Raw genomic sequence first — 25,948 nt, forward strand, 5'->3', positions numbered from 1 at the left:
GTTTGAGTCTTTGTTCTTGTTCTTGTTAAAGTTTTGAACTTTCTTGCTTTCTTTTCAAAATAATTTCAAAAATAGTGTCTTTTGTTTGAGTCTAGTATCAATTCTTAAGTTTGGTGTCCCTTGTGTGTTTATTTTTTTTTTAATTTTCAAATTGTTTTTTGTGTTCTTTCTTGGTATTCAAGTTATTCTTGTTTATTTTCTTGTTTTGATCTTAAAAGTTTTAAGTTTGGTGTCTTTTAGTATTTTTCTTTGTTAATTTTAGAAAAAAAATTAGTGTCTTGATCTAAAAATTTTAAGTTTGGTATCATTTTGTTGTTTTTTTCTTTCTTCATTAATTCAAAAAATTCAAAAAAATATCTTTTTTATCTTTATTTCAAAAATATTTTCGAAAATTACAAAAAAAAATTTCAAATTTTAATTTCAAATCATCATCTTATCTTATCTTACTTTCAAATTTTAAATTTCAAATAACATTTTAAAATATTTTCAAATCTTTTCTTTTAAATTTGATTCTTTCTTATCTTATCTTTCTTTTAAATTTTAAAATTCAAAACTTTTTGAAATCACTATCTTATCTTTCTATCTTTCTTTAAAACTCAAAAAATCTTATCTTATCTTATTTCAATTTCAAAATTTTAAAACTCAATTTCAAAATTTCAAATTTAAAATTCAAATTTCAAATTTCAAAATCAAATCTTTTCAAAAATCAAATCTTTTTCAAATTCTTATCTTATCTTTTCTAATTTTAAATTTCAAAATTAAATCTTTTTCTAATCTTCTATCTTATCTTGTTTTCAAATTTTTCTTAATTGGTTACTTGTTTTATCTTTCTATCTTTTTCAAAACTTCCTAACAAATTCCTTTCTCTTCTATTTTTCGAAAACTTCTCTTCTATTTCTCTCTCTTCTTTTTCGAAAACCACTTTCTAATTTTCAAATATTTTAATTAATTAACTTTTCATTTTCTATTTAATTAATAAATAAAATAAAAACAAAAATATTTTACTTCTAGTTTCTCTTTTTACTTCTAATTTTCGAATTCTTTACCCCCTTTATTTGAATTTTTCTTCTCTTCTCTCTATCTTCATTCTTCTTTCTTCTTCACATCTCACAGGGAGTTCTCTATTCTTTGACATAAAGCTCCCATTCTTCTTCTTTCTTGTTTATGAGCAGGAACAAGGATAAAGAACATCTCTTTGATCTTGATCCTGAACTTGAGAGGACCCTAAGGAAGTGTTTGAAATAATTTAAAGCACAACATTCCGAAAGAGACCTCACAGAACTTTTTGAACAAGAAACTGAGAGTACAGACAAGGCAGCTGAACCGAACAATGAAGGAGATGCAAGGAAAGTTCTTGGTAATTTTATTGCACCAACTTCTGACCTCTATTGCAGAATTATCTCTATACCTACCATTAGAGCTAATAACTTTGAGCTAAAGCCTCAGTTAGTTTCTCTAATACAACAGAATTGCAAGTTCCATGGACTTCTATTAGAAGATCCACACCAGTTCCTATCTGAATTCTTGCAAATCTGTAACATTGTTAAGACTAATGGAGTGGATCCTTAGGTCTATAGGCTTATGATTTTTCCTTTTGCTATTAGAGACAGAGCTAGAATATGGTTGGATTCTCAACCAAAGAAAAGCCTAGACTCTTGGGAAAAGTTAGTCAATGCTTTCTTGGCCAAGTTCTTTCCACCTCAAAAGATGAGCAAGCTCAGGGTAGAAGTTTAAACTTTCAAACAGAAAGAGTGTGAATCCCTCTATGAAGCTTGGGAAAGATACAAGCAACTGATCAGTAGATGTCCTTCTAACATGCTCTCAGAATGGTCTATCCTAGGTATTTTCTATGATGGTCTATCTGAGATATCCAAGATGTCGTTGGATCATTCTGCTGGTGGATCACTCCACTTAAAGAAAATGCCTGCAGAGGCATAGGAACTCATTAAAATGGTTGCAAAAAACTAATTCATATACACTTCTGAGAGGAACCTTGTGAACAATGGGGTAGCTCAGAAGAAAGGAGTTGTAGAGGTTGATACTCTGAATGCCATATTGGCTCAGAACAAGAACTTGACCCAACAGGTCAATATGATCTCTTAGCATTTGACTGGAATGCAAGCTGCAACTGGCAGTACTCAAGACACCTCTTGTGAAGGAGATGCATATGATCCAGATCAACCTTCACTGGAGGAGGTGAATTACATGGGAGAACCCTATGGAAACACCTACAACCCCTCATGGAGGAATCATCCTAACCTCTCATGGAAGGATCAACAGAAGCCTCAGCAAGGCTTCAACAATAATCAAGGTGGAAGAACCCAGAATATGTTCAACAACAGACCACCATTCCCATCTTTTTAGCAACAGATGGAGACTTCTAAGCAGTGTCTTTCTGACTTAGCAACCATAGTCTCTGAACTCTCTAAGACCACTCACAGTTTCATAATAGAAACTAGGTCCTCCATCAGAAATCTAGAGGTGCAAGTTAGTCAGCTGAGCAAGAAGATCCCTAGACCCCTCCTAACACTCTTCCTAGTTACACTGAGGTTAACCTAAGAGAAGAGTGCAAGGCCATCACTATAAAAGTGGAGGCCAAATTTTAAGGGGATGAAGTGGCGTTGAACACCAATAAGGAAGTCCTTACTAGGCGTTCAACGCCCAAAGCAGAGCCATCACTGGCGTTCAACGCTAGTAAGGAGGTCCTTATTGGGCGTTCAACACCCAAGGTAGCACAAAAGCTGGCGTTAAACGCCAGCAAGGGAACACAAGTCCTGGCATTGAATGCCATAATAGGGGTAGTTGGCAATCCTAAGCCCACTGAGAACTTCCCTATTGAAGAACTGATAGAACCCAAGGTTCATGAGGAGCCCATTGAAATTTCCTTGAATGCTTGGTTGAAGATCATAGAATCAAAAGAGTATTCTTCCTTTGATGAGGAAGAAGAAACTAGGGAACAGCAAATTGCTCGGTACCTAGGAATTCTGATGAAGCTGAATGCCAAGTTGTTTGGCACAGAAACAATGGAGAAAGAACCTCCAGTGCTCACCAAGGAACTCAATGCCTTGGTTTAGCAGAAACTACCTCAAAAGCTTCCGATCCCGGATGCTTCCTAATTCCCTGTACCATAGGCACCATTACCTTTAATGAGGCTCTATGTGACCTAGGGTCAAGCATAAACCTTATGCCACTCTCTGTAATGGAGAAGTTGGGAATGTTTGAGGTGCAAGCTGCAAGAATCTCACTAGAGATGGCAGACAAGTCAACGAAAAAGGCTTATGGTTTGGTAGAGAATGTCTTAGTTAAGGTTGAGAACCTTTACATCCCTGTAGATTTTATAATCTTGAACACTGGGGAGGAAGAGGATGAATTCATCATCCTTGAAAGACCCTTCCTAGCCACTACCAATGCCATCATTGATGTAGCAAAGGGAGAATTGATTCTACAGTTATGGGAGGACCACATCTTATTCAAGATGCATAACCCCAACTCTCCCTCTGAGAAAAGAGAAACAGTTATGCAATACCTAGTGTCCCAACCCCCTCTCTCAGTGCAGAGCTATACAGAACTCCCAAACACCAACTCTAAGTTTGGTGTTGGGCAGCCATTATTAAGCACTAAAAACACTGGTACTAAAAAGAAAGTACCTAAAGGCTGGAGGGACAGAAAGATCCCCACTGAAGGCCTCTCACCTGGCATGAGAGTTGTCTTCACTGACAACCGAGTCATTCCACATACTATTAACAGGATCCTATCTCTGGAACATGTGGAATTTATCCATAATAGCACAAGCAAGAAGTTTACTGTAAGGGATAAAATTCTGAGCCCCTATCCATCTTCGTAAGGAGCTAACCGTCAAGCTAGTGACGTTAAAGAAGCGCTTGTTGGGAGGCAACCCAATCCTAATTAAAGTTATTTCTGTTTTTTTATTAAGTTTATTTCAGTTATATCAGTTTAATTTTCATATTTGTTTAAGTTTGTGATCATATGCAGCAGTTAGAACAGAAACAGAAATAGTCAAAGCTGGAAACAGAACACCCTGGAGCAGAGACCTTGCTGGCATTGAACGCCAGCCAGGGAGCACATTGTTGGCGTTGAATGCCAGCCAGGGAGCCTGAAGCTGGCGTTGAACACCAGTCAGGGGGCAGAACCTGAGCGTTCAACGCCCCAACAGAGGCACAGACCTGGCATTGAACGCCAGGTAAGAACACCCTAATGGGCATTCAACGCCCACTAAGAAGCACATTGCTGGCATTGAACGCCAGCCAGGAGCATGAGCTGCGCATTCAACGCCCACAAGGGGGCAGGGAACTCAAATTTCTTAGTCTCTCAGGACCAGTGGGTCCGACAGAATCTCCACTTACCCACCTTCTTCTCTCTCTTCCTTTCACTCTTCCCCACATACTCTTCCATATAAACCCTAACCCAATCACATCCATACTTCTTTCCAAAACCATCATAACTTCCACTAACTGCCACCCACTTCAAATTCAAAATTTTTCACCCAATTCCCACCCATTCATTCAAACCCTTACCTATCCCACTTCTATAAATACCCCTTCTTCTTACCCTTCATACACACACCATTCATACATTAAAGCCCTACTTTGTCGAATCCATTATCCCTCTCCTTCTCCTCTATTCTCTTCTTCTTCTACTCCTTTCTACTCTTTTCTTCTTATTTTGCTCGAGGACGAGCAAAGCTCTTAAGTTTGGTGTTGGAAAAGCCTTGCTTTTGCTTCCCATTCACATTTATGGCACCCAAAGACGGAGAATCCTCTAGAAAGAGGAAAGGGAAAGCAGTTGCTTCCACCTCTGAATCTTGTGAGATGGAAAGATTTATCACCAAAGCTCATCAAGATCACTTCTATGAAGCAGTGGCAAAGAAAAGGGTGATTCTTGAAGTTCCCTTTAGGCTAAAAAAGAATGAGCATTCGAAGAGAAATCCAGAAGAGAGGTTGGGAAGTCCTAACCAATCCTATTTCGGAAGTCAGAATCTTGATAGTGCAAGAGTTCTATGCTAATGCATGGGTTACTAAAAACCATGACACTAATGTGAACCCAAATCCCAAAGATTGGAGCACCATGGTCTGAGGGCGACTCTTGTATTTTAGCCCGAAAAGTGTAAGGTTGGCACTCCAATTGCCAGTAATGCAAGGAGACTCACATCCTTACACTAGGAGAGTCAATTTTAACCAAAGTTTGGACCAAGTCCTTTCATACATTTGTGTGGAAGGAGCTCAGTAGAAGAGGGATACTCAAGGCAAGCCTATCCAACTGAGAAGGATTGACCTCAAACCCATAGCTAGAGGATGGTTGGAATTTATCCAATGCTCTATCATCCATACTAGCAATCGGTCAGAAGTGACCATTGACAGAGCCACTATGATTCATTGCATCATGATTGAAAGTGAGGTGGAGGTACATAAGGTAATACCTCAAGAGTTGTACAAGAAAGCTAAAAATCCTTCCACCTTAGCAAGGTTGGCATTCCCCCACCTTATCTGTCATCTATGCAATTCAATTAGAATTGTCATAGAAGGAGACATCTCCATTAAAGAGGACAAGCCCATCACTAAAAGAAGAATGGAGCAAACTAGAGAGACAGCACATGGACCACAGCAAGGGCATATGGAGCTGCCTCAACAAGAAATCTCTGAGATGCCTCAAGGGATACATTTTCCTTCCCAAGGCTATTGGGACCAATTACACACTTCTCTAAGAGAATTAAACTCCAACATGGATCAACAAAGGATGGAACATCAAGAGCATTCCACCATCCTCCATGACATAAGAGAAGATCAAAGGGCCATGAGGGAAGAACAAAGAACCATGAAGGAAGAACAACAGAGGCAAGGGCGTGACATAGAAGAAATCAAGCACTCCATTGAACCCTCCAGAAGGAGTAGTAGTCGCCATCACTAATGTGAATTCGTTCCCTTTACTTCCCTACTGCCTATGTTATTTTTTTCTGTTTTCCATTTATTTTATTTTATTGTCTATTTCTAGTGCATGATCATCTATCTTTATGTCTTAAAGCTATGAAATATTCCATATATCTCTCACCTTACTTAAAAGAAAAATTTTAATTGAAAAAGAGAAGTAAGATGCATGAACTCGAGTTATATAATAAGAATAGTCAATTATTTTATGTGGTGTCATTGCTTTTGTTTTCTAAATGCATGAATAAACAGTGCATATTTGATGTTGGAGTTAAGAATATTGGCTCTTGAAAGAATGATAATAAAAGTGAAGTATTATTGGTAATCTAAAAAATTCAAAAATTAATTTTTGAAGCAAGAAAAAGCAATAAAAGAATATATATATATATGCGAAAAAAAAGAAGCAAGCAGAAAAGAAAGAAATAGAAAAAGCCATTAGCTCTTAAAACCAAAAGGCAAGATAAAAAAAGCCAATAGCTCTTTAAACCAAAAGGCAAGAGCAAGGATCCAAGGCTTTGAGCATCAATAGTTAGGATGGCCTAAAAGAAATAAAATATTGGCCTAAAAAGTTCAAATGAACTCCTCCCTAACTATATGCTTGTGATGTGAAGGTGTCAAGTGAAAATTTTGAGACTGAGGAGTTAAAGTCGTGATCCAAAGCAAAAGAGTGTGCTTAAGAACTCTGGACACTACTGGCTGGGAATTCTAGTAAAGCTGAATCACAATCCTAAGGGGTTCACCCAGTTAAGTGTCTGTGGCATTTATGTATCCGGTGGTAATACTGGAAAACAAAGTGCTTAGGGTCACGGCCAAGACTCTAAAGAAGCTATGTTCAAGAAACAAAAAGAACTAAACTAGGAGAGTCAATAATATCATCTGAATTCTAAGTTCCTAAAGATGCCAACTATTCTAAGCTTCAATAGAAAGTGAGATGTCAAAACTATTTAGAAGCAAAAAAGCTACTAGTCCCGCTCATCTAATTGAAACTGAGCTTCATTGAAAACCCTGAGATTCATTGTATCCTTCTCCTCTTTTTATCCTACTTTGTTTTTAGTTGCTTGGGGACGAGCAATAGTTTAAGTTTGGTGTTCTGATGAGCGAATATTTTATACGCTTTTTGGCATCATTTTCATATAGTTTTCAATATATTTTGTTTAAGTTTTATTATGTTTTCATAGGTTTTAGTGAAAATTTCACATTTTTGGATTCTACTTTGAGTTTGTGTGTTTTATGGTGATTTCAGGTATTTTCTTGCTGAAATTGAGGAGCTTGAGCAGAAGTCTGATTCAGAGACAGAGAAAGCACTGCAGATGCTGTCAGGATCTGACCTCCGTGCACTCGAAGGAGCTTTTCTGGAGCTATAGAAGTCCAAATGGCGCGATCTCAATGACTATGGAAAGCTAACATCTAGGACTTTCCAGAAATATATAAAAGTTCATAATTTACTTCAGAAATAAAGGCCCAAAACTGGCATTCAACGCCAACCACCAGCCCCATTCCTCGCGTTCAACGCCCACAAGGGGGTGGCTGGCATCTAACACCCAAAAGGGGGTCCCTAGCCAGCATTCAACGCCCCCAAGGAGTCCTAGATTGTGGGAGACACTCAAGCTCAGCCCAAACACTCACCAAGTAGGCCCTAGAAGTGGATTTTCACACTACAAGACTAGTTTATCTTATTTTTTGTAATCCCTAGTTATTAGACTAGTATATATAGAACAAAGATCACCCTTGTTAGAGATCTTTGACCATTCGAACCTTTCATTGTATTTTTCAGTCAGTATGAGTCACTAACCTTCTAAGGTTAAAGTTAGGAGCTTTGCTGAGTTTCATGGATCAATAATATTACTGTTCTTTTTCAATATGTCTGATTCTATTCTCTTATGCATTCTTGTTTTTCATCTTATGAATTGAGGGTGACCCGTGACAATCATCCTTATTCTACTTGGGTTCCGTGCGAGTCCTGACCTGGATAGCATTGAACAACAGCTAGAGATTGCATTGCAGATTCCAATAGAGTATCTGAGCAACTTTGGATGCATGACATGAAATCTCGTTGACTATGGGTGCGTGAGGTCTCTGTGGCGTTATGACTAGAGTCAGAGAAGCAGCACTTTCTGATCTAGAAGATCTACCTTGTCTGTGGCACCTTGAGTAGGATCGTGAAGGGGAGTGGATTGCTTAGAGCTTCATCTTTTGCTATAGTGAGAAACCTAGAGGTGGCTTGATGAGAGGACATGAGTCATCTCAACGTGGTGGATTGCTGCAGTGGAGGAGGTTAACTTGATGAGAGGACATGAGTTAATTACTTACAGCTGCCATTAAAGGAATCAGAAGGTTATTAAAGAAGACAGTAAGAAAAGTTAATCCGGAAAGACAAAGCATCTTCGAAACCTTAACCGTTCTATCACCATTGATTTCACATTTATCTAGTAACATTTTATTTATCTATTTGTTTTATGCGTTTTCCGTGACAAACTCTATTTTCTATCCGCCTAAATAAGATCTGCAAAATAACCACTGCTTGCTCAAACCAACAATCTCCATGGGATCGATCCTCACTCACCTGAGGTATTACCTGGACGACCCAGTATACTTGCCGATCTATCTGTGCAAAATGTGCGGAGCCAGTTTCGTGCACCAGAACTTCAAGAGGAAAACTCAGTTAACAGATTCATAGTCAATGGCCATAGGGTGAAGCATTATTTGGGTGGCGAGGTTGATCACTAGAGGTCCACCCATATATTGACATAGTAGAAATGACTATCAAGCTAATGACAGAATAGAAGCGCTTGTTGGGAGGCAACCCAACCATAAGTATCTTTTAGTTTTATTTCAGTTTTATTTTTAGTTTGGTTTTCAATTTTTAGTTTTTCATTAATTTTCATAGTATTTCTAGGTTTACTTTTGTTTGTGATCATGTACAGTACTTAGAACAAGGACAGGAAGACTCAGACAAATGAATAGAATACCTTGGAGCAAGGCAGGTTCTGGTGCTAAACGCCAGGCTGGGCGTTTAGTGCCAGGAAGGGGTAGTGAGGTTTTGGCGTTAAAAGCCAGGAGGGTGTTTAACGCTCAGAGTGGAGTATGGGTTGGGCATTTAACGCCCCTTCACAAAATTTTATCCCCTGTTGGGCATTTAACACCCATAATGGGCGTTTAGTGCCACTTGTTCAGCCTAAAAAAAAAAATTTTCAATTGGCATTTAACGCTAAGGGTGGTATTTCACACCACCAAGGAGATGCAAGTGGTGTTTAGCACCAACAAAGGGGGGTGGGTTTCAAGTATTTTCTTATCATATCTCATTAATTCCTCATCATATCTTTTCATATCATATCTTCATCAACCAAAATTCACTCCCCTTTTTCACCCATTCCCTATGATCGAACCCCCACCCTATAAATACCACTCTCCTCTTCTTTTCCCTCCACACCTTTCCACACCACTCTTTTCCCTTTTCTCCTTTCTATATCCAAAATTTAGCCCATCCCCTCTCCCCCCTTCTTTCCCTACCCCTTTCTCTTTTTCTTTGCTCGAGGACGAGCAAAAGTTTTAAATTTGGTGTTGGGACACTCTACTTTTCGCTTTCTTCACATTTCCTATGGCACCAAAGGTTAGAGAATTCTCTTCAAAGAAGAGGAAGGAAAAGGCTCCCTCTACAATTCCACATGAGGTCCACCATTTTTACACTAAGGTCCATGAGGAGCATTACTATAAGATTGTTAGCAAAAAGAAAGTGATATCAGAGGTGAAGTTTGATTTGAAAGCTGACAAGTATCCAGAGATTCAAGAACAGATTCGAAGCAGGGGTTGGGGAGTTTTGACAAGTGAATGGGGTTAAGTTGTGCTGAATGGTCATTAGTTTGGGTTTATATATGTTGGGCTTGGGTCCAACCTGGACCCAGTTCACATATATGGCTTGTTTGGCCTAACTTTGGGCCAAAACCTTTAAGATTAGTGTTTTAATTTGTATTTTAGATATTTTTACTTCTAAATAATAAATTTTAACTTTTTAACTTTTTTACTCAATTAATTTTCTTAGCCACAATACTGGACAAATCTCAACTGGTACTGCCGTCAAATCCCAGTGCGCGTTTTTACGAAAAAAAACTATCTTTCCTGACTCAAAAAAATTCACTGAGTCCAAATATCATATCTAAATTGTCAAATTAAGATTACTAAATTTTCTAACCTTTTATGCCCATATTTAATTAATTACTTAATTAATTACGGTTGACCAGATTTTACATCCTTGGCCCACCATGATGACCGATGCTAGTGAATACGTGAAGAGGTGCCTCAGATGCCAAAAAATGCAAACTTTCATAAGGCGCCGGTAGAGGAGATGAGCTCCATCATGGCCTCCCGATCTTTCTCCCAATGGAGAGTCGATCTGCTGAGTCTATTCCCGCCGGCCCCAAGATAAGTCAAATACCTAATTTTGGCCATTGACTACTATACCAAATGGGTAGAAGAAGAACATTTGGCAAGTATATCGTCTGCAACTGCCAGAAATTCTTGTGGATGCAGGTGGTCACAATGTAACACCCTTCCTTTTAACACATCATGATCGTACTAAAAGTTCAGGCGTTACTTACCTCTAATCTTTTAATTTTCATACTATACTAATTTCATATTGAGCCTTCACAAATATAAACCAAATCCTTAGTTACGAGATCAAAAAGTCTTTACTTTAATTTCCTTAATCACATATTAAAATCCACATAATAATAAATAGATAGACTTAATCAAATCTCCTCAAATACAAGTCCTGCCACTCTAATATCTCAAATTGACAAATGGCAAGGGGTAAAACCTCAACTAAACTAACAAATAGAAAATACAACATATATAAACAAAGTTATGTAGATCGGTCGTGGCTTCACGCCAAAATTTTCTAAACCTGTCACTGAAAAAGAAAATCTGTAGGGGGTGAGAACATCGTCCTCGCAGGTTTTTAGTAGGGAAGGAAATACCATCAAAGCAAAGCGATACTTGCAAATAGAATTAATTTCGTTATAAAACAATTTATCCTTGAAATAACCTTTTGGAAGAGATTTGTGAAATCTTATTTTCAAAAGTCGTAAAGAAACTTCTTTATTTTACAATTTAGTAAGGCAAATAGTTTAAAGAAATGAAAAGAACCAAGGACGTGCCTAAGGGCTTCCTACCCAACTTACATCACTCACTCCTAACCAACCAATACATAAATTAGAGTAATAAAGAAACATCTAGTCCACCTGCCTCAACCTCCATTACCACATATCATAAACAACCCTCAACATCACCACCGCCAGCATGAGGGATCTCTTAGTTGTCAAACACAGGCAAAACAATGCAAATCATACATGAATAGAGAGTACAAATAGAACAATTAGATCAAATAGTAGATAGATGCAATTAATCAATTAGGCAAATCAAGAACAAGATTCACACTCAAACAATACACATAAATGCAAATAATGCATGCATGTCCTATGGCTAATGAACTCATCTATCGGTTATATACCCAACCCGACCTGTCCTGGTAGCTAACCATTGGACAGTCCCTGCGTGCGCACATCCCCAAGTCCAAAAGTCATATTCATATATCAAATGCATTGGGGGAACCATCCGGAAAGGTCTAAGTGTCTGGCCACATCTTGCGACAGAGGGTCAACAGAATCTCAAATATCAAACTAGAGCAAATGGAGCCGACCTACTGCATCTACCTAAGGAAATTCGAAACTCAGATAATTTCTTAAATCTCATATCATTCTCAACCGGGAGCAAGTAGGGGTGAACCACTGCATCTACCCTAAGAGACTCAATCCAAACCCGAAGCAAGTGGATCAATGTCAAATTCATTATCACTTCTCATTATCCATCTCATCATCGATCTCATTCTCAATCTCGTTATCAATCACATTCTCAAGCTCATCATCAATATCATTCTCAATCTCATATCCAATAGTATTTAAACTCGCTCATCATAATCTTTTATCATCATATTTAATTACCACTCATCATAACAATCACCCTCATCATACATTACTTCCCATTTTTTCATGTCTCTCTAATTCACTAACCCAACTCATCGAGTTTTGTTCTTAACACTTTATCCTTAATTACACTAACTATAGACTCGTATCAGAATTTATAAAAGTTTAGAAGGCTCGTGGGATGGTTGAGAACTTAAAAATTCACTTTCAGAAAATAAGGATGGTCGCGTACGCATGCACATGCTCACGTACACATGGGTGTAAATTTACAAAACTCGCCTACATGGACCATCTTCGCGTACGCAGAAGGTTTGGACAGTGGAACTCGCTCCCGTACGCAAGACTTGCGTCACATACGCATGAGCATAAACATGACAAAATCGCATACACAGTCCATGTTCGTGTACGCATGAGTATTGGCAGTGGCTAACTCTTGCGTACGCACGATGAGTTCCGCGTACGTATTACATATCAGGACTTGAAAAATTCTGATATGTTGTAGAAACCAGTTTTTCAACCTAAAGTTCAAACCTTCATAACTTTTTCTAGAAAACTCATTTTTAAACCATTCTTAAACCATTGGAAAGATCGACAAATGAATTTTCATAAAAATTAAATTTTGAAAAGTTTTCAACTCCGTGGACTGAGTCACAGCCCGCCGAAGTTGGCCAAAAATTAGTTTTTAACTAAAAACAGGATTTGTCAACTTCCAAAGGTTTATAAGTCAAAACAGTTTTTAACTCAACAAAACAAACATAAACCACTTTAATCCACTCATTCACAATCGACCAAAATTAGGCCTACTCAAAATCATCGTTAGTCATCACCATACCTCGATCATACTCAATCATTATCTTCTTCCTTATTATCAAAATCATCATCAAAACTCCATCAAAACCATTTGTCACTAATCACATCTTATTTCAAGCATAAACTTTGAGCTTACTCTCTTATTCCCAAACCCTTGAATTTATACTTAATTTGCTATTTTAAAGTCTTTATCTAGTTAATCAAATCTCTCTTTGTTATTATTAAGAATCAAATGGGTTAAAATCACAATTCAACCAAATCATGAAGATTTGATTCTCTTTAAAATCCTTAAAAATGTTCAAGACTTGTCTCTTTCAAAATTATAACCAAAACTCCTTTAAATTCTTAGAAAAATTTTGGCAGCACCTCCCCTAAAAACTGGAGTTTTTCACTCATCACGGGTCTCCTCTTTTCAACCTCAACTTAACCAAACCAACATTTTAAATTGACATTTTTAAATTCGTCATTTAAGACCAATCATTATCGATTTAAATCAAAGAAAACCAAAATCCACATATTCAATCCATTTCACCAAAAATCCAAAAATCAACCAATTTAATAACCAACACAACATGTCAATATCAACAGAAAACCATTTACATCACATATTCATCCATTTGCATTAACCTACTAAACTTATCAGGCATTCAAAGTCCAAAATGTTTTCTTATTAAAACAAAATCCTACCTCGAGGAATCAAGCCCGTAGCGATTCTTAACGCAATAAATCTCTTTCTCCCCCGGTCTGCAACAGCGGCAACTGCATCCATAGCTCCGCTTACGTCCACAACAATCAGAAACGACATTAATCGCAACATGCAACCTTGATAACTCAATCCTAAATCATCAATGTCATGAAATCCTTAATAACATATAACAGAATACTAATGGCAAAGGTTCCAAGACCGAGATACTTACTATAATAAAAGAACGAAGTAGCAGCGACCTCTGAATCGGTCCGACAGTAGCTCCGACAACCATTCCAAGCGACAGCGGTGACTAGAAGCTTGGTGACGGAAACTGTAACAACCGTGCATCGACAATAGTCTTCAGAATTCAAAAGAACAAAAACCAAACTCAAAACCCTTACCGGCAATGGACCTTAACTACAGCAGCGCCATTTTTCAGCGACAGAAGCTTGGCAACCCACCTCCAGCAGCGGCGACAGAGCGTGCGACGACAACTAGGCACGACAGCAGTGGCAGAACTGCCTTCTCCCCTCATGAGCACGTCACACTTCCATCAGTCTCACACACTCTCTCTCTTCAGCTTCACCATTGATGACAGCGACCCAGGCTTCACGGTGAGGACGACGGCAGTGACATGGACCCCACAAAGATCACAACGGACGCGAGGGTAGTGGCTTCTTCTCCTCCCTCGTGTGCGCCCTCTCTTCTTTGTTATGTGGTACTTGTTCACGGATCTCCTTCCCCTACGACGGCAACACGATGGCACAACGGTGGCTAAACGGGATAGACAACGGCAGGGCGTGGCAGCGGCGGCACTGGATGCGGTCTCTCTTTCCCTTTCTCCCGTGCTCGCATCTTCTCCCTTTTTCCTCTCTTGTTGTGTGTGTGTGTGTTTGGGTTGAGTGTGAGTGCCGTGGGTGAGGGAGGGTATGCGGCATGTATGAGTTAGTGTGGATGGGGTTGAGTTACGTTACAATTAGGGTTAGGAGTAACGTAAATTAGGATTAGGATTTGTGTATAAAATTGGAGATTTTGGAATTAATTTGGATTTGGATAATTTTATAGGGTATTAATTTGAAATCTAATTTAATCCCTTGAAATTTACTTTAAAAAATATTATTTATTATATCAATTTACTAATTAGCTCTCAATCAAGCACTCTAATTTAAATTAGAGATAATATAATTAATTTTTTTGTTTATAAAAATTAAAGTGTTAAATTCTAAAATCTCAATTATTTAAATAAAATCATATAAAATTCTTATTATTTTACAACTATTAAAATTTATAATTTAAATATAGAAAATACTCATTAATTGTAAAATTAGATAAAAATCTTAATTTATTTTAAACTCAATTTACCAAGATTTGCTTTAATTATCTTTAATAAAATAATTTCTGAGATTAAGTCTTTAATGAATAAATAAATTAAATTTAGCTCAAAATAAGATTTTCTAAAAATTCTGGGCCTTACACGCAAGGTTTAGAATCCCTGACGTCATGATATCAAATAATGGAACACAGTTCTCCTATAGGAAGTTTGGCGAGTTCCTATTAGGCATTGGCATCAAACAAAAGTTCTCCTAAAGCATCCTCAGAGTAACGAGCAAGCAGAGGCAATGAACAAAGTCATCTTGAAGGGACTAAAGAAGCATTTGGATCAAAAGAAAGGCTCATGGGCAGACGAGTTGGTATCGTCGAGATAGGAGAACACAGCCCAAGGTTGCTATTGGGAGGAAGTGAAGAGGCAACCGAAAAGACCTGGTAGATAAAACCAGGGCAATGGCCCATTTATCGGAAACAGCACTAAAGCAGAGGTTGGTATTACGCTACAACCACAAGCTTTATAACAGAAGATTCAAAGAGGGAGACCTGGTACTACGATGCAACGACATCGGTCTGCCGACCCTAGAGGAAGAGAAGCTCTCCTCCAATTGGGAAGGACCTTACTGGGTGAAGGAGGTGCAATGCAAAGGCACGTACAAGTTGGAGCTACTGGACGGGAAGGAGATATCGAGGACTTGGAATGTGGTGAACCTCAGGAGATTCTATTCCTAACGCCCAAACGGTCTACCGACTATGCCTTGTTTTCCAGTCATGATTCGATTACTTTTCTTTCCTGTGTTCATTTAATGTCTTGTGGTCACTTTTATTTATTTACTTTGTTTTAAATCTTGCAAGCTTACTTGTATTGTCGTGACATATGAAAGAAAGGGTACTCTTTCCCCTTCCTGCCAGCACGGAACGGCGGCAAGGGATTTTGATAAGGCCCTTTTTTGCAAACTACTTGTATTTTATTTTGAAATTTATTGCTTAGAAATTATTACAAAGTTATGAGTGCAGCTTTCCAAGACTGATCACCCCGGGAGTCCCTGCATGACGATACACAGATATCCATCAAGATATGGCTAAGCAGCCAAATAAACAAAAGATATACGAATAAATGACCAATATCAATCAAACATGAAAATAAATCTACAAGTTCAAAGTACAAAAGCCCTCAAACCAGGAGTTCAAGAGGGCAACACACTGGTCCAACAACAAAAAGAATTGGGAATTACAAGTTCAAAAGGGCAATACATCGACCCAACAACAACAAAAAGAGTTAAATATTATTACAAGTCAGATCACTTGCTCGGCACGTCAATAATCTTGCCATCATAAATTGTCTTGAAGGAACCTACGGCAGAAGTGTCGAAGTCGGGGGCAAGTAGCGAAAGCTAGGCCTTGATCGCCTCCTTGGTAGTGGCTATGGCATCTCGGGCATCCTTGATAATCTTCTTGTTTTTCTTCTTCATGTTGGTGGCCTCCAGGCGAGCAATATCTACTGACTTCATGGCCTCAACTAGCTCCTTCTCCAGCTCCTTCACCTTGGCCTCCGCCGCAGCAGCTCGACCCTGTGCAATGTTGAGTTGTTTGGAAAGGGAGAAGTCTCGATCAACGAGGTGCTCGATCTCTTCGCCTGCTTCCTTCAACTTGTTCTCGGATTCCACCAGCTTGGTCCCCATGGTTTTCCCTTCAGCCTTCAATTTTGAAACTTCGTGTTGGGCTGTCCTATACTTCCCTTCCAAAACCTGGCACTGGGCCAAGACTGGATCCACTTTCCTTGCAATGGTGGCGGCTTGGAGAAGGCTCCAATACATCCACCTCGCTTGGGCGGCTAGGTCCTCATCCCAGAAGAAGTTTTCAATGACCAACAATAGCTGGGAATTAAAAAAGAAGCCCACATCAATGTTTTTCTCCATTATGGTAAGAACTTGTCCCGAGATAAAGCTTGATTTCATCTTCTTTGGGTTGGGGATCACGAGCACTTCTGGCTCCTCCACCTGAGCACCTGAAGACTGCTTAACCACCGCCACTTTTTCGTTGTCAACCTTACCACCAGCACTGTGCCTGAGAAGCAGCCCAAGTGGAGGCTAAGATTGAACCTCCACCTCGTCGGCTTAAGGGATCTCGGCTTGAGGATCGGGGGAATCAGAGTTATCGTCATCATCTTCGAGGAAGAAATGTATCATCAAAAAACTAATCAAGGTGTTCCCAGCAGCCATTCCAACTACAAAAAAAAAAAAAGAAAACCAAGTTATGAAGTCGGTCATAAAGTAGTAGTATATAACTCGAGAAAACGGAAGAATAACAGTAAGAAGCATGAATTTACCTACGTAATCCCGACCGGCTTCCCAGTCACCCATTAGGAGACGAGGGTTAAGCAAATTGGAACCAAATATTGCCAGTAAGACATTGGCAATCTGCTGGTTCTGCCAACCTAACCTATTGATAAACCATAATTTTATAGTTTATTTTGTATTGAAATGAGTGGATTTTATCAACTTATCCCGCATTTATTCACTTAAATAGCATAGTTTTATAAATTCCTCCTAAATCTTGCTTAAGATTAGAAACATGCTTTTTAGACTCTTAAATTGCTAAATTTAATTCAATTTAATTCCATTCGATACCGTGATGTATTTGTTGAAGTGATTGCAGGCTTAGAAGGTAAGGACGGCTTGAATAAGTGAGGAAAAAATATGAAAAGTGGAGAATTCATGAAAAAATGAAGTTTTGGAGCATTTCAGGGTCATGCGTACGCACACTGCATGCGTACGTATGTTTTGGAATTTCGCAAATTTGCGCATATGCATGCCTCATGCGTACCATGACTCCCAACATGTGATTTCACTTAAGTGAACACGTGGGTCACGATTTCAGGCCTTTTCAAGCGCAATCCAACTCATTTCTAAAGTATTTCAAGCTAAACTCAATAAGGATGAAGGGCAGGGCAATTAGGATAGTTTTAGTTGATGTTTTAGGTTCAATTTCTAGCGAGAGAAGCTCTCTCTTCTCTCTAGAATTTAAGATTTTAGGTTTAGTTCTCTCCCTAGATTTAGGTTTCAATTCTTGTTTTGATTTAGTTCTCTTTACTTTTTATTGTTCTAGCATCATAATTCTTGTTGTTTTACTTGTTACTCTCTTTATTTTGTCACTTTCATGTTTATGAAGTCTTGTTGATTTGGATTCTATTTAATGCAGTTGTTGTTATTGTTATCTTGCATTTAGTAGCGTTAAATTTTATTATTCATGCAATTTACTATGCTTTTCCTTTTATGCCTACTATGAGTTTGATGAAATGTCTCTTTTAGTTTTAGAGTAGTTTTTCACACTCTTGGCTTGGGATTGAGGACTTAGGTGACCGTGAGTCATTAATGTCCAATATTGATTGGTAATTTAGGGTTGTTAGTTGATTTTGTTTTCACTAATGCTAGTCTTTCACTAAGCTATTTAGTGAGTTGGCTAGGATTTGTAGATTAAGATCAATTATGCCTATTTGACTTATCCTCAATGTTAAGATTGACTAAGTGGGATTAACTCTTCATAATTGCCATGTTTGCGGTCAATGACTAGGATAGAAAACCTTGACTCTCAACCCTTGCCAAGACCCTTTTTAGCATTTGAATTTGCTTTATCTTACTAGTTAATTGTCATTTACTTTCTTGCTATTTAATTTTGTGTCAGTTGCTATCTCATCCCCGATTTCTCATAGCCAATGATATGCCCACCTCACTGCAATTCTGTGGGAGAACGACTCGGAACTTAAAACTCCCAATTTTTATTGATTTGAATTATGACAATCCTAATCATTTAAACTTTGATTAAGGCCATTTGTCAGTTTGGACCTATACTATTCACGAATCAATTCTTTTATTGAGAAACTTCCGAACCGACGTTTGGCGCTCCATCAAGTTTTTGGTGCCGTTGTCGGAGAATTGCAATGTGTGTCATATTATTAGCTATCGTGAATATGTTAATATGTAAATAGCTTGCTTTTAGGTTGTTTGCTTATTTTTGTTAGTTGTTAGGATTGTGTTTTTCTTGTTTCTTGATATCTTTTGTTTTTATTTTCTCTCTTTTCTATGAATTCTCACCCCTTTGACTATGAGTTTGGTTACAACTATATTGCAAGAAATGAAAAATTCAATGACATATCGCATCATAGATCCTGGAATCAATTGTGTGAGGAGCTAAGTGCTTATAGACAACCTTCTTGGTAACAAACTCCTCTGGTATCTTATGGTTATAATCCACCCCGTAATGCATGCCAATCTAATGGATATGGTGGGCTTTCTTTTGGTTATCAAGCTCAACTATCATATGCCTATGAACCCCTTTCTCAACATAGGCCACAACCATCATACTTACAAGCTCCATACCACCAAACACCTCTACATGATCCAAATCCATACCCTCTTTATGAACACCCTTGTGACTATTATGAACAAGCACCCGTAAAACCACCACCCTTTCAACACCAATACCCTCAAACCCCATTTAAACACATACCTCCATACACACCACCTTAACATTCTTACCAATATGAACCACCTTCCATATATTAAGACCTTCTCTCAATTGATGAACCCCCTTTCTCTCTACAACCCTCAACAGAGGAAGCACTCCAAGTGTTTCTCTAAGAGCAAGAAGAGATACAAGAGAGGCAAGGAAACATCATGGCTACTGATAGCATGGAAACTTGTCTCTCAACAATTTTCCTTCGGCAAGTGTACCGAATTGTCGTCAAGTAATAACTCACAAAAGAGTGAGGTCGAATCCCACAGAGATTAACGGATTAAGCAATCAATGGTTGATTAATTATCCTTAATTATCCTAGTCAGAAAATTCATATTGGAGTGATAAGCAACAGGAAATGTAAATGGCACAAAAGTAAAGAAAGCAATAAAGTGCAGAAAAGTAAAATGGCAAGAAAAGTAAATGTAAGAACTAAAAACAAAATGAACATTGGGATCAAGAGAAATTGCAATCCTCCGGATCAAGTTCATTCTCATCTCTTCCTCAATCAATGCGTTTATTGATCTCCTTGGCAATCTTAAGTGATCGAATTCCAATTTCTTGGTAATTCAATCTCTCAATTCTTGATCAATAGCCAATTCCTTGGTCAATTGCTCATAAGAAGAGATGAAGTATGGTCACTGATTATACCACATGCATTTCCAAATCAAAGTATTGGTTGGATTATAGTCACCATATCCATCCAAACCCCAATTTGGTCCAACATGAGAAAGCATTTCTAGCATGATCTCTTCATTCCTCTTCCAAGGTTGCGAAGAGATCCAAGTATGAATAGCTTTTTTTCCAAGACAACTATCCAATTGGATGAAGATTGAAAGCTTTCTAGTGAAATCAAGAGAAAAGAAAGAATAAGAAAAACAAGAACTACAATTAATCCATTAAATCACAATAGAGCTCTCTAACCCAATGAAAAGAGTTAGTTGATCATTGCTCTACCAAAATAGAAAAGAAAGAAAGTGCAGAAAAGTAAAGATGAAGATTAAAACTAAAATTTAAACTTCAAAATTCATAAATGAAAAGTACAAACTAGAATTAAACTACTACTAAGAAAAGAAAAGAAGAGAAAAGGAAGAAGAGTGTAGGAGGGGAGGGGTCCGAAGACCCACTCCCCTTGGAGTGTGCCAATTCACGGAAGTTCGAATTGGTCTTCACTCTCTCCCCCTTCCTTCAATTCTCCGTTCTAGTATATCCCTTGAATGTAAAAACTAAGGCATTTATATAAGCTCTCCTAAATTACAAAATGAAATTAAAAGCAAATTACAATGAAATGAAAATTTCTATTCTAGATGCTTCTTGTGGCCTTGATTGGTTGACACTTGTGGGCTTGCTTGCTTGAGCTTTGAAGTGGACTTGAGAGAGAAATGAATCAAATTGAGGTCCAGGATGACTTGGCGTTATTTCTGCCGTTAGCCATACTAACGCTACAAGTGTGGCGTTAGTGCTAAAGTTAGTGTGGCTAACGTCACACTTGCTACCCAGTTGGTGTTTTGGGGCTTAAAAGATGCCTCTGGTTTGTGCTTCAATTTCATGCCCACTATAAAGTATTATATATTGTTGGAAAGCTCTGAATGTCAGCTTTCTAACGCAACTAGAATCACCTCAATTGGACCTCTGTAACTCAAGTTATGCTCCTTTGAAGTAGACAAGGTCGCTGGCATAGTTGCTAGCGTTACTGGAAAACGTGAGTCACAATAACGTTAGCGATCAGGGGATGAATATTGCCAGTTTCTGAAGCTCAAACTTAATGTCCACCCCATACTATTATATATTGTTGGAAAGCTCTGGATGTCTACTTTCCAACGCTTTTGGAAGCGCATCATTTAAAGCTCTACAACTCAAGTTATACTTCTTGGAAGATGAAGAGGTCAGCTGGCCTTACTACAGGTTGACACCATGTTCATCTTTGCACTTTCGGGGTAGGTTTTCTCCCTCAAATTTAGTGTCCACCATGTAGTGCCATATATGCTTGGAAAGCTCTAGAATCCTACTTTCTAATGCCACTAGAATCACCTCATTTGGAGTTTTGTGGCTCAAGTTATTCTTGTTTGAAGAAGGCATGGTCAGGCTGCCAGGTGAGACTTTTGCCCACGTTAACTACCACGTTAATGTAGTTAACGTGGAAGCTAACGTGGGTCTTTTTGCTTCACAAACGTTAGTGGAGATCACCTTTTCTACAAACGTTGGCATCTCCCTTTCCTTCCACGTTAGTTCCCACGTTAATGTAGTTAACGTGGAAGCTAACGTGGGTCTTTTTGCTTCGCAAACGTTAGTGACACTCACTTTTTCCACTAACGTTGGCGTTTCCTTTTCCTTCCACGTTAGTTCCCACGTTAATGTAACTAACGTGGAGACTAACGTGGGTCTTCTTGCACCTTTGCTAGCGTTATTGGCACTCACTTTTGCCACTAACGCTGCTCCTTCTTCAAAGTTGATGCCATTAATGTTCCCACTAACGTTCCAACTTTTCTTCCTTCCACGTTAGTGCCCACGTTAGTGTAACTAACATAGCCACTAACGTGGCTCTTCTCTGCTTCTTTTGGCCTAAAATAAAACAAACAAAGTGCATCAAGGTAACATACAAGATGATCTTTATATACTAAGTGTGCTAATAATACTCAAAATCAAAAGATCACTTAGTGTGATCTATTTCATCATATTTACCATGTATATTAACTAAAATTCACTTATGCTTGAGATTTTTTTTCATGCAGAGATTTTTCATGCTTTTGCTCCTTTATCAGCAGAAATTGTATGAAAACTGAATCAAAATCTACTGAAAAAGCATAGAAATACAGGCCATGATGCCCTGGCATCACAACACCAAACTTAAATCTTGCTTGTCCCCAAGCAAGAAGAGAATCATGCAATAAGGTTTTGACAATCCAAGGTAAGAAGAGTAGCAGTGTAATGTTCATGGTTAGCTAGCTTTCTATGCATGCAACACTCACAAAAGAACTTCAGATGATTGATGCCTCTATCTAGCTCATTTTATGAAATCTTTTCTGTATGTTTCTTCCTTGAACAAGCTTGTCATTCTCTTTTTATCTTATCTTCTTAGGTGCTTTGCACCATGATTTGAAAGCTACGACTCTAAATGCTTTGTTTTCAAGTATTACCACTTGATACATAAGCACCACAAGCATTTAGTCAGAGGACTCTTTTAGCTCATTTTGTTTTCTTGTCTTTTTGACTCTCTAATCATTGATGCTCAGAGCCTTGAGCTTTGAGGGAGTGCTTTTGCACTTGAGCCTAGCCTTGACTCTAAATGTTTTGTTTTCAAGCTTTTTGCTTGATACATAAACACCACAAGCACTTAACAATTGAATTGTCATTGGTACTCGGAGCCTTCAGCTTTCTCATTCTCTCCCTTTTCTTTTCTTGCCTTATTTGCAATTGCTTTTTCAAGGTTTTCATGATTTCAAAGATTTCATAAAATGTCCTAGATGAAAACTTCAATTAAATAAATTCAAATGCAATTGAGCAATAATAGTCATGCTAGCTTCCCAATACTTATATGCTTATGCTAACTTCTTCTTAAATGACCTTGTTTGTTTATGATCATGAGACTACATTGCTTTGGACTCACAAAAATTCAAGATGGCAATCATAATGTCACAGCAACATATTGTAATTCAAAAATCAAACTATGCTTATTCATGAGGAGCAAGCACACATACATACAAAGAAATTAGAAGACAATCATGCAATTGAATGTACTAGAAATAAGAGAAAAAAGGAACTTTACCACCTTGTAGTTCATCTTCATTGTTGTTGCCCTTTTTTTCCTACTTTTCTCCCTTCCCACACCAATTTAGACTAATTGCTTGTCTTCAAGCAGCAAATAAAACAATGGTGGTGGGGTCTATGATGGGTCATGAACGTCTTACATACTGAAATGTAAGTGATGTATGTGGTTAAGCAAGCAAAAATTAAGGATAACACTGCAAGCCAAAGAAGCATAGACATTATGATTGTACAAACAAGTGGTGTTGCTGGATACATTGCATAAAAAAATAAGTGGCACACCAAACTTAGTGTGACACTTTCTCTTGGAATTGATGCAAGTATCCAAAAAGATTGAAAACAGATTGTTGCAGGGCAACACCAAACTTAGAATGTGATCATATGCCAATTTTATTTGGAAAGAAGCTGAGTAAAAGAACTGTTGTATTAATAACAAAATCACCAAGAGCCAGAGCTGTCACGAACAGGGGCTTCTTGGTGAGGCATTAACACAAACAGTTAGAGGGCATAGAAAGTAAAGAACTATAGCAATTACATGAATAAAGCAAAACAAAAAGAAAATGTCTAATCTAGGTAATCAACTAACCGGTAGTTTGTTAATCACAATTAATCTCCGGCAACGGCGCCATAAACTTGATAGAATGGAAACTTGTCTCTCAACAATTTTCCTTCGGCAAGTGTACCAAATTGTCGTCAAGTAATAACTCACAAAAGAGTGAGGTCGAATCCCACAGAGATTAACGGATTAAGCAATCAATGGTTGATTAATTATCATATTCAGACGATTCATATTGGAGTGATAAGCAACAGTAAATGTAAATGGCACAAAAGTAAAGAAAGCAATAAAGTGTAGAAAAGTAAAATGACAAGAAAAGTAAATGTAAGAACTAAAAATAAAATGAACATTGGGATCAAGAGATATTGCAATACTCCGGATCAAGTTCATTCTCATCTCTTCCTCAATCAATGCGTTCATTGATCTCCTTGGCAATCTTAAGTGATCGAATTCCAATTTCTTGGTAATTCAATCTCTCAATTCTTGATCAATAGCCAATTCTTTGGTCAATTGCGCATGAGAAGAGATGAAGTATGGCCACTGATTATACCACATGCATTTCCAAATCAAAGTATTGGTTGGATTATAGTCACCATACCCATCCAAACCCCAATTTGGTCCAACATGAGAAAGCATTTCTAGCATGATCTCTTCATTCCTCTTCCAAGGTTCCGAAGAGATCCAAGTATGAATAACTTATTTTCCAAGACAACTATCCAATTGGATGAAGATTGAAAGCTTTCTAGTGAAATCAAGAGAAAAGAAAGAAGAAGAAAAATAAGAACTACAATTGATCCATTAAATCACAATAGAGCTCTCTAACCCAATGAAAAGAGTTAGTTGATCATTGCTCTACCAAAATAGAAAAGAAAGAAAGTGCAGAAAAGTAAAGATGAAGATTAAAACTAAAATTGAAACTTCAAAATTCATAAATGAAAAGTACAAACTAGAATTAAACTACTACTAAGAAAAGAAAAGAAGAGAAAAGGAAGAAGAGTGTAGGAGGGGAGGGGTCCGAAGACCCACTCCCCTTGGAGTGTGCCAATTCACAGAAGTTCGAATTGGTCTTCACTCTCTCCCCCTTCCTTCAATTCTCCGTTCTAGTATATCCCTTGAATGTAAAAACTAAGACATTTATATAAGCTCTCCTAAATTACAAAATGAAATTAAAAGCAAATTACAATGAAATGAAAATTTCTATTCTAGATGCTTCTTGTGGTCTTGATTGGTTGACACTTGTGGGCTTGCTTGCTTGAGCTTTGAAGTGGACTTGAGAGAGAAATGAATCAAATTGAGGTCCAGGATGACTTGGCGTTATTTCTGCCGTTAGCCATACTAACGCTACAAGTGTGGCGTTAGTGCTAAAGTTAGTGTGGCTAACGTCACACTTGCTACCCAGTTGGTGTTTTGGGGCTTAAAAGATGCCTCTGGTTTGTGCTTCAATTTCATGCCCACTATAGAGTATCATATATTGTTGGAAAGCTCTAAATGTTAGATTTCTAACGCAACTAAAATCACCTCAATTGGACCTCTGTAACTCAAGTTATACTCCTTTGAAGTAGACAAGGTCGCTGGCATAGTTGCTAGCGTTACTGGAAAACGTGAGTCACAATAACGTTAGCGATCAGGGGATGAATATTGCCAGTTTCTGAAGCTCAAACTTAATGTCCACTCCATACTATTATATATTGTTAGAAATCCCTGGATGTCTACTTTCCAAAGCTTTTGGAAGCGCATCATTTAGAGCTCTACAACTCGAGTTATACTTCTTGGAAGATGAAGAGGTCAGCTGGCCTTACTACAGGTTGACACCATGTTCATCTTTGAACTTTCGGGATAGGTTTTCTCCCTCAAATTTAGTGTCCACCATGTAGTGCAATATATGCTTGGAAAGCTCTGGAATCCTACTTTCCAATGCCACTGGAATCACCTCATTTGGAGTTTTGTGGCTCAAGTTATTCTTGTTTGAAGAAGGCATGGTCAGGCTGCCAGGTGAGACTTTTGCCCACGTTAGCTACCACGTTAATGTAGTTAACGTGGAAGCTAACGTGGGTCTTTTTGCTTCACAAACGTTAGTGGAGATCACCTTTTCCACTAACGTTGGCATCTCCCTTTCCTTCCACGTTAGTTCCTGTAAACCCCGGTTAAATTAGTAGATAATTAGTTAATAAATTAGTTTTTAATAAGGAGGATTAGAAATGTGAATATTATATCAAATTAGGATAGAGCTCATCGAAACGAAAATTTTGACACTAATTTTGAGAAAATCGGTCCAAGATTGGACCGAATAGACCGAACCGGTTGAACCGGATCCAAATCGGACCATCGGTCCAACCGAACCGACCTATTAAATGAACCCACGCATTGC

At 38.1% G+C, this 25,948-nt stretch overlaps 1 non-coding gene across 1 annotated transcript; it reads right to left on the reverse strand.

Moving 5' to 3' along the window:
- Positions 1 to 1,713: 1,713 nt before the first annotated feature.
- On the reverse strand, positions 1,714 to 1,822 carry LOC112774150 (small nucleolar RNA R71). The gene has a single exon (XR_003188651.1). It is a non-coding gene; the product is annotated as a small nucleolar RNA R71 (small nucleolar RNA).
- Positions 1,823 to 25,948: the final 24,126 nt, after the last annotated feature.

Source organism: Arachis hypogaea, chromosome 18 (genome assembly GCF_003086295.3).
Source record: "Arachis hypogaea cultivar Tifrunner chromosome 18, arahy.Tifrunner.gnm2.J5K5, whole genome shotgun sequence".
Lineage (NCBI taxonomy): Eukaryota > Viridiplantae > Streptophyta > Magnoliopsida > Fabales > Fabaceae > Arachis > Arachis hypogaea.